The 6347-nt window shown below is 32.1% G+C and overlaps 1 pseudogene; it reads right to left on the bottom strand.

Annotated features, from left to right (window-relative positions):
• Positions 1 to 350: 350 nt before the first annotated feature.
• On the bottom strand, positions 351 to 1181 carry LOC127561530 (S-adenosylmethionine decarboxylase proenzyme-like; annotated as a pseudogene).
• Positions 1182 to 6347: the final 5166 nt, after the last annotated feature.

Genomic DNA, 6347 nt, shown 5'->3' with positions numbered 1-6347 from the left:
AGGCCAGCACCTAATGAGGACAAAAACCTTGTTTGTGGAGAATTTTTGGTGCTACCAGGAGAAAAATTACACTGTGCATATTTGTAATTGGATTGTTTTATCTATATGCACTGCACTTTAAGTTCACAGAAATGGTGGCATAGAAAACCTAAACACAAAAGAGAGCAGTCATACAAAATATAATCTAATTCTTTGATATAGTAATATACACAATTCAAAATGAGTATACTATGATTACATCTAGGGCTTTCTGTAACTACAAGGCAGTGGATATTGAAGACATAGTCCCATGTATCATTGACTAGAAAGCTGCCACCTTCTATTTGTGTTTTTTTTTTTTCTTCATTTTCTTAATTAACTCTGCTTTTATAGCTATTCTTTGAAAAACTTGTAAAAATGAAATTATAATCATTGAACTGAGCATTCTGAGAATCAAGATATTTAAACCTTTCAGTCTTTAAAACACTGTGCAACATTTAGAACTCAGATTTACAAAGAAGGTGGTCACAAATTTTCCAGCCTTGAAAACTTCCATTACTTTCCTGATCAAAATCATAAGAAGTCTGTGTTTCAAAGTTAACATGAGAAAATTCTGATTCTGGAGTGATGTGACTCTTCCAATAAGTTTCATCTGATTTCATTCCATTCATTAAATACTTACAAGGATTGAACATTGTAGCATCAATGATAGAACCATATATCAGGTCATGAATTCCACTCACACAAGTTATATCATTTGCAGTAACACTATCTTTCATGTAGAACTGGTACATAATTGCTGGGTCAAGCTCACTAATCAGAATTTCCAGTATCTGATCTGGCTGATTAATAACCTAACTCTCTGGAAAATTTAAAGTATATTAAGTACCAGTGAACAGGATTCATATGCCCCATACAATATGTTGCTCTCTTTGGGAAAATTTCATTAAGGAATTCTAATTCTTTCTGGAAATTCTTGTATGGGTACTCTTGGTGGGAAGATTTCATGAAATTATAATGAGAATAAAAGAAGCTTTGAATTGACTCTAATGCACTATATTCCTTGAAAGCTCCAATAGGCAGACTAGTGTTTATGGTAAGAGGTGAGTACCACATGTCTTAAAAATTGAATGTCTCTTGGAGAGAAACATGCTATTCTCACTAAATACATAAGCTTCATGCTTGTCAGTTTTTGTCACACTAATGATTTTGAAAATGCACATTCTCCAAAAGTTTGTTCCACTGAAACCTTAGGATACTCTATCTAGCTACTACTGGGAGAACCAAACCTCCAAAAGCTTCTTGGTCCCTTCAAAGAAATGTGCAGTTCCTATCCTATGAGAAAAGTGAGCAATCAACAATCCTCCAAAATCAATTAAATTAAATTCTTCTACTGTCACTGCCATCTGCAACATTGTGGATTGTTCTTCTTTAAAGTTCAAGAGGCTTTGTTTTATTCCTGTCTTCCCTTTTTTGCTTTCATTACAAATTTATATCACTATTTTAAAAAACATTAGTAAAATTTTTTAATTCTTTAAAGTTCAAGAGGCTTTGTTTTATTCCTGTCTTCCCTTTTTTGCTTTCATTATAAATTTATATCACTATTTTAAAAAACATTAGTAAAATTTTACTAGCTTTTTTCCTCTTTCATACAAAAGTTGAACATGTGTCTATATTCAAAATAGAGGCAGATTCTATTAGTCTCTTTTACTTCACTGCTTTCTATTACAAAGAAGAGCAAAGAGTGAGCATTAATATTATCTGTCATACTGCGTAAGCCAGGTAAGCTTTAAAAAGTCTTCTATTCCTTTAAATATCCAATTTCTCCTATAGAGGATTATATTCATTTTTGTGGAGTAGATTATTCTTCATTGTAATCTCACCTCTTTTACACTCCATAATTTCATATCTCAAGTCCTTTGCTCCTTTAAAGTGATAGGTCCTAAGGCTTGTGTGATCCTGAACTGTAATTTCACAATATTTGAAATATTTTCTTTTTAACCTGAGATCACAGGAATTTGCTTATAACATTCCTGGGAGTTTTCATTTTGGGATCTCCCTTAGAAGGTATTTGGTGGATTTTTAAAAATTTCTATCTTCTGGTTGTAGGATATTGGGGCAGTTTTTCTTGACAATTACTTGAAATATGAGATATAGACGCTTTCTTTCATCATGGTTTTCAGGCAATCCAATAATTTTTAAATTATTTCTCCTCAAATTCCATGTCAATTGTTTTTCATATGAGATATTCCCTATTTTTTTATTTAAAAATTTTTGGCTTCATTTTATTATTTCTTGATATCTCATGGAATCATTAGCTTCTGCTTGCCCAATTACATTTGTTAAAGACTTATTTTCTCTAGTGAAATTTTGTATCCCTTTTCCATTTGGCCAAAATAAGGTATTATTTTCTTCAGTATTCTCTCTCTCTCTTCTCTCTCTCTCTCTCTCTCTCTCTCTCTCTCTCTCTCTCACACACACACACACACACACACACAAACTGTTGTCTTTCCATAATTTTCTTCTTTTGTTATATTTTTTTCATCATTATTTATTTATTTTTCTGATTTTATATATATATATATATATATATAATATATATATATATATATATATATATATATATGCTAACTTTTTTAATACATGTTTTTGTGAGTCATTCTGAGAGAGAAGAATCAGAGCAAAAGGGAAAAAAAAACCACAGGAGGAAAAAAAACACCAAAAAAGAAATGAATACAACATGTGTTGATTTATATTCAATCTGCATAATTCTCTTTCTGGATGCAGAGAGTATTTTCTATCTAAAGTTTATTGGGATTGCCTTGGATCATTAAATTACTAGAAAGAACCAGGTCTTTCATAGCTGATCATTCACAATCTTGTTACTGTGTACAATGTATTTCTGGTTTTGTTTGTTTCATTTAGCATCAATTCATATAAATCTTTCTAGACCTTTCCAAAATCAGGTTGTTCATCATTTTTTATAAAATCATAATATTCTATTGCCTTCACATAACACAACTTATTTAGCCATTCCCCAATTAATGGGCATCTACTCAATTTCCAATTCTTTGCTACTACAAAAAGAGTACACATCTTTTACAAGTGATTCCTTTTCCCTCCATTATGATTTCCTTGGGATATAGACCCAGTAGTGGCACTTCTAGGTCAAAGTGTATGTACAGTTTTATAGCTCTTTGGGCATAGTTCCAAATCTTTCTCCAGAATGGTTGGATTATTTCACAACTCCACCAACAATGCATTAGTGTTCAATTTTCCCACATCCCCTCCAACATTTATCATTATCTTTTCCTGCCATCTTAGCCAATCTGAGAAGTATGAAATAGTGCCTCAGAGTTGTTTTAATTTGAATTTCTCTAATCACCAATGTATTAGAGCATTTTTTCATATGCTATAGATGGCTTTAATTTCATCTTCTGAAAATTGTCTGTTCATTTCTTTGACTGCTTATCAATTGGTGAAGCTTTCATTTCTAATGAAATGTTTCCACTACCATGCTTATTTGATTTTGAAAATAATTTCTTTTAGATCTTCCAGGAACTCTTGTAATTTGTGTTCAATCTACATGTTTTTTACACCTTTGAAACTTGGCTTATAGCTATTTTGATTTTTGTTTTGTTTTGTTTTGTTTTTTGCTTCTGAATTTGTGTCTTGATCTTTCCTATCACCATAATAACTTTTTTATGGTCATATTCTTTTTTGTTGTTTATCCATTTTTCTAGCTTATCTCTTGATGTGGAACTTTTTGCTAATGTTTAAAGGTATTATTCCAAGCTTCAGGCTTTTATACACTGCTGTTTCAGACCTAGTTCCAGGGTTTGGAAATTATATTTTAGGAGAAGATGTAATTACTATACTCTTGGGCCTAAAAATGATATTTTCCCTAAAGACCCTTACTTCTTAGGACTGAAAGTTATATTGCTCTTCATGTCTTCTGATCTCTTAGGACAGCAAGTACTTCTCTCTGCCCTAAAACATTAACCTAGAATTGAATTTAGGCAATTGATTTGTCAAATGGCATCCTGTCCTATTTTCATAGTATAGGAGTACTCTGGACTTTCCTTTCTGATCATTTGTCCACTTCTCTTATTGACATATAGAACTAGTATATGTAAGGGATTCAATATGATTTAGGGTCTACTTTGTATAGCACTGAATATAAAATTACTTTCTTTTTTTGGAATATCTCTTTGACTTTCTTAATGAATCATTTTTATTTATTGTATTCAGGTTTTTTTCCTGTTTATGTCTCCAACATTGGTTTTTGAACTGGACCTTTTTTGCTAGGACCAGAGTCATCTCTGCCTATATTTCATGTAGGACATATGATGCTTGATAGATCTGTCACTTGTCTGCTGAATGCTGCAGTTGTGGATGGGATATCTGGGAACCAAGCTTTATCCTCTGTTACCATCGATGGCATTTTCTTCTGCTCTTTGTAGTTCAACAAAATTCAGTCAATTTCTCCTTCTTTCTTTCACAATTCCCAACTAGAGACTAGCTTCATATTCTATTGGCCTTACCAGATATTGTAAACTATCCTAATTTCAAGACTTTTAGTCTTGAAGATCTTTCTTTCTTATCCCCATGCCTCTGAAAACATACACTCTTCCTAAGAGATATATTAGATTTGTTACCCATGAGAATTCTGACAGGAGCCCTGGTTTAAATACTGAAGAATCCTGAGGTATATACAAAATGTCTAGCTCTATCTCCCTGGGCAGTGATTCTTTGATAGTTACTCAGTCTCAACTGTTGCTCTGGAAGCCCAGGGTAAAGATCCTACTGACTTCAATTACTCTTTATCTGAGTCATTACTCAGATACTGAGCAAGCAAGTCCCTGCTCTGATATAGTTCAGGGTTTTGATAGTCTTCTAGGGCAATTCTCAACTTGATGGTTAGACTTACTGATGTTTGACTATGGTCTTCTTGATGATGTCATTTTTGCTTAAATGTTTGTGGAGAGAGCTGGGTTTTCTAGGATTTTTCACTTTGACATCTTAATGGGAAGTTCCAATGTCTACTTATAAAAATAAATTTATTTAAGACAAAGACCTATAACAGCATTAAAAGTATTCTTGAAAGTGGTTGGGAACACTTAAAGACATTTTAGGAAAGCAAATCAGAGCCATCCTTACCATCTATCATAGAGCATGTAGTTTTTAAAGTTCCAATGTCATTAAATTTGGGGTTAAGTTATGATGGTGAGCTCCACTAGGGCTAAACTTTTCAGTATTCTTTTTTTAAGTTGGCTAGTCATTAAACTCTTGAACCAACAGGTTATGAAGGCTATAAAGAAAGAAGATGTCTGTTGACAAGTTCCAATAAATTGTCCAAATGAAGTGCACATTTTTTATATTCAGCATATCTCCAAATAACTCTTTTCTCCTTTTAACCTTTAAACTGAATCAGCAGAGTATATTTTAAGTCCTCTAGAATTAGGGAAGTATATATCCCTCCAAAATATCTGTAAATTACTTCATAGTAGTTGCAAGTTTAGCAAATCAACATACTAGAAACTAAGAAATAAAATCATAATCCCCAAAGTTCCAGGTTTATAGTTAGAATCCTTCAAGCCACTGCAATGAGATTCCAGTGCACAATCTATGGTCCATAATTAAAACTCTGGCTTTACATGGAAATCCAGATTACTCTTAAGAAAAATCAGAATTTAGCTTATGTACTACTCTCCATAAAAAAATAATAATAGCTAAAATTTATATAGTGTTTTAATATTTGCTAAATAATTTTACACACTATACAATTATATCTTCACAACAATCTTGTGAAGTAGATGTTATTAGTTTCTACATTTTACAAATGGTATAATTAAGGCTGGTTGAGATTAAGTGACTTGCCCAATGCCATAATGTCTAAGAGGGGATTTGAATTCAGTTGTTCTGTCTTCAAGTATAACATTTCATACTGCACCACCTAGATGCCAATGAATTAAAAAAAAAAAAAGGAAAAACACCCTCAGTTCTAAGGCAAACCTTTAGATTAACAATATATCAATAAAGAATAGACAAACTGAACTCAATAAAAAATGAAAAATAATATTCAGTTCCATAAACTTTCAGGAAATCTTTTTGCTTTGGACATCATTATAGTTTTCCAGACATATCCCTATTATGGGATTAAGGGTACTCAACAAAGGAGAAATACTTACAAACAAAGTTGATATCTTTTCCCCAGATCTGCATGGTTCGTATAATTCCATGGCAATAACCAAATTTCTGAACTGTGAATCTGTCCCTTTTTAAATAACCTTCATTTGATTACAAAGGTTTCTCTATTTCATTAATTCCTCTAACTAATGCAAGAATTCAGAGTTTTCTAGTAACTT

The sequence above is a fragment of the Antechinus flavipes genome, chromosome 4 (assembly GCF_016432865.1).
Source record: "Antechinus flavipes isolate AdamAnt ecotype Samford, QLD, Australia chromosome 4, AdamAnt_v2, whole genome shotgun sequence".
NCBI classification, from domain to species: Eukaryota; Metazoa; Chordata; class Mammalia; order Dasyuromorphia; family Dasyuridae; genus Antechinus; species Antechinus flavipes.
Note: the sequence above shows the minus strand (reverse complement) of the source record. Positions and strands in the feature narration are given on the sequence as shown.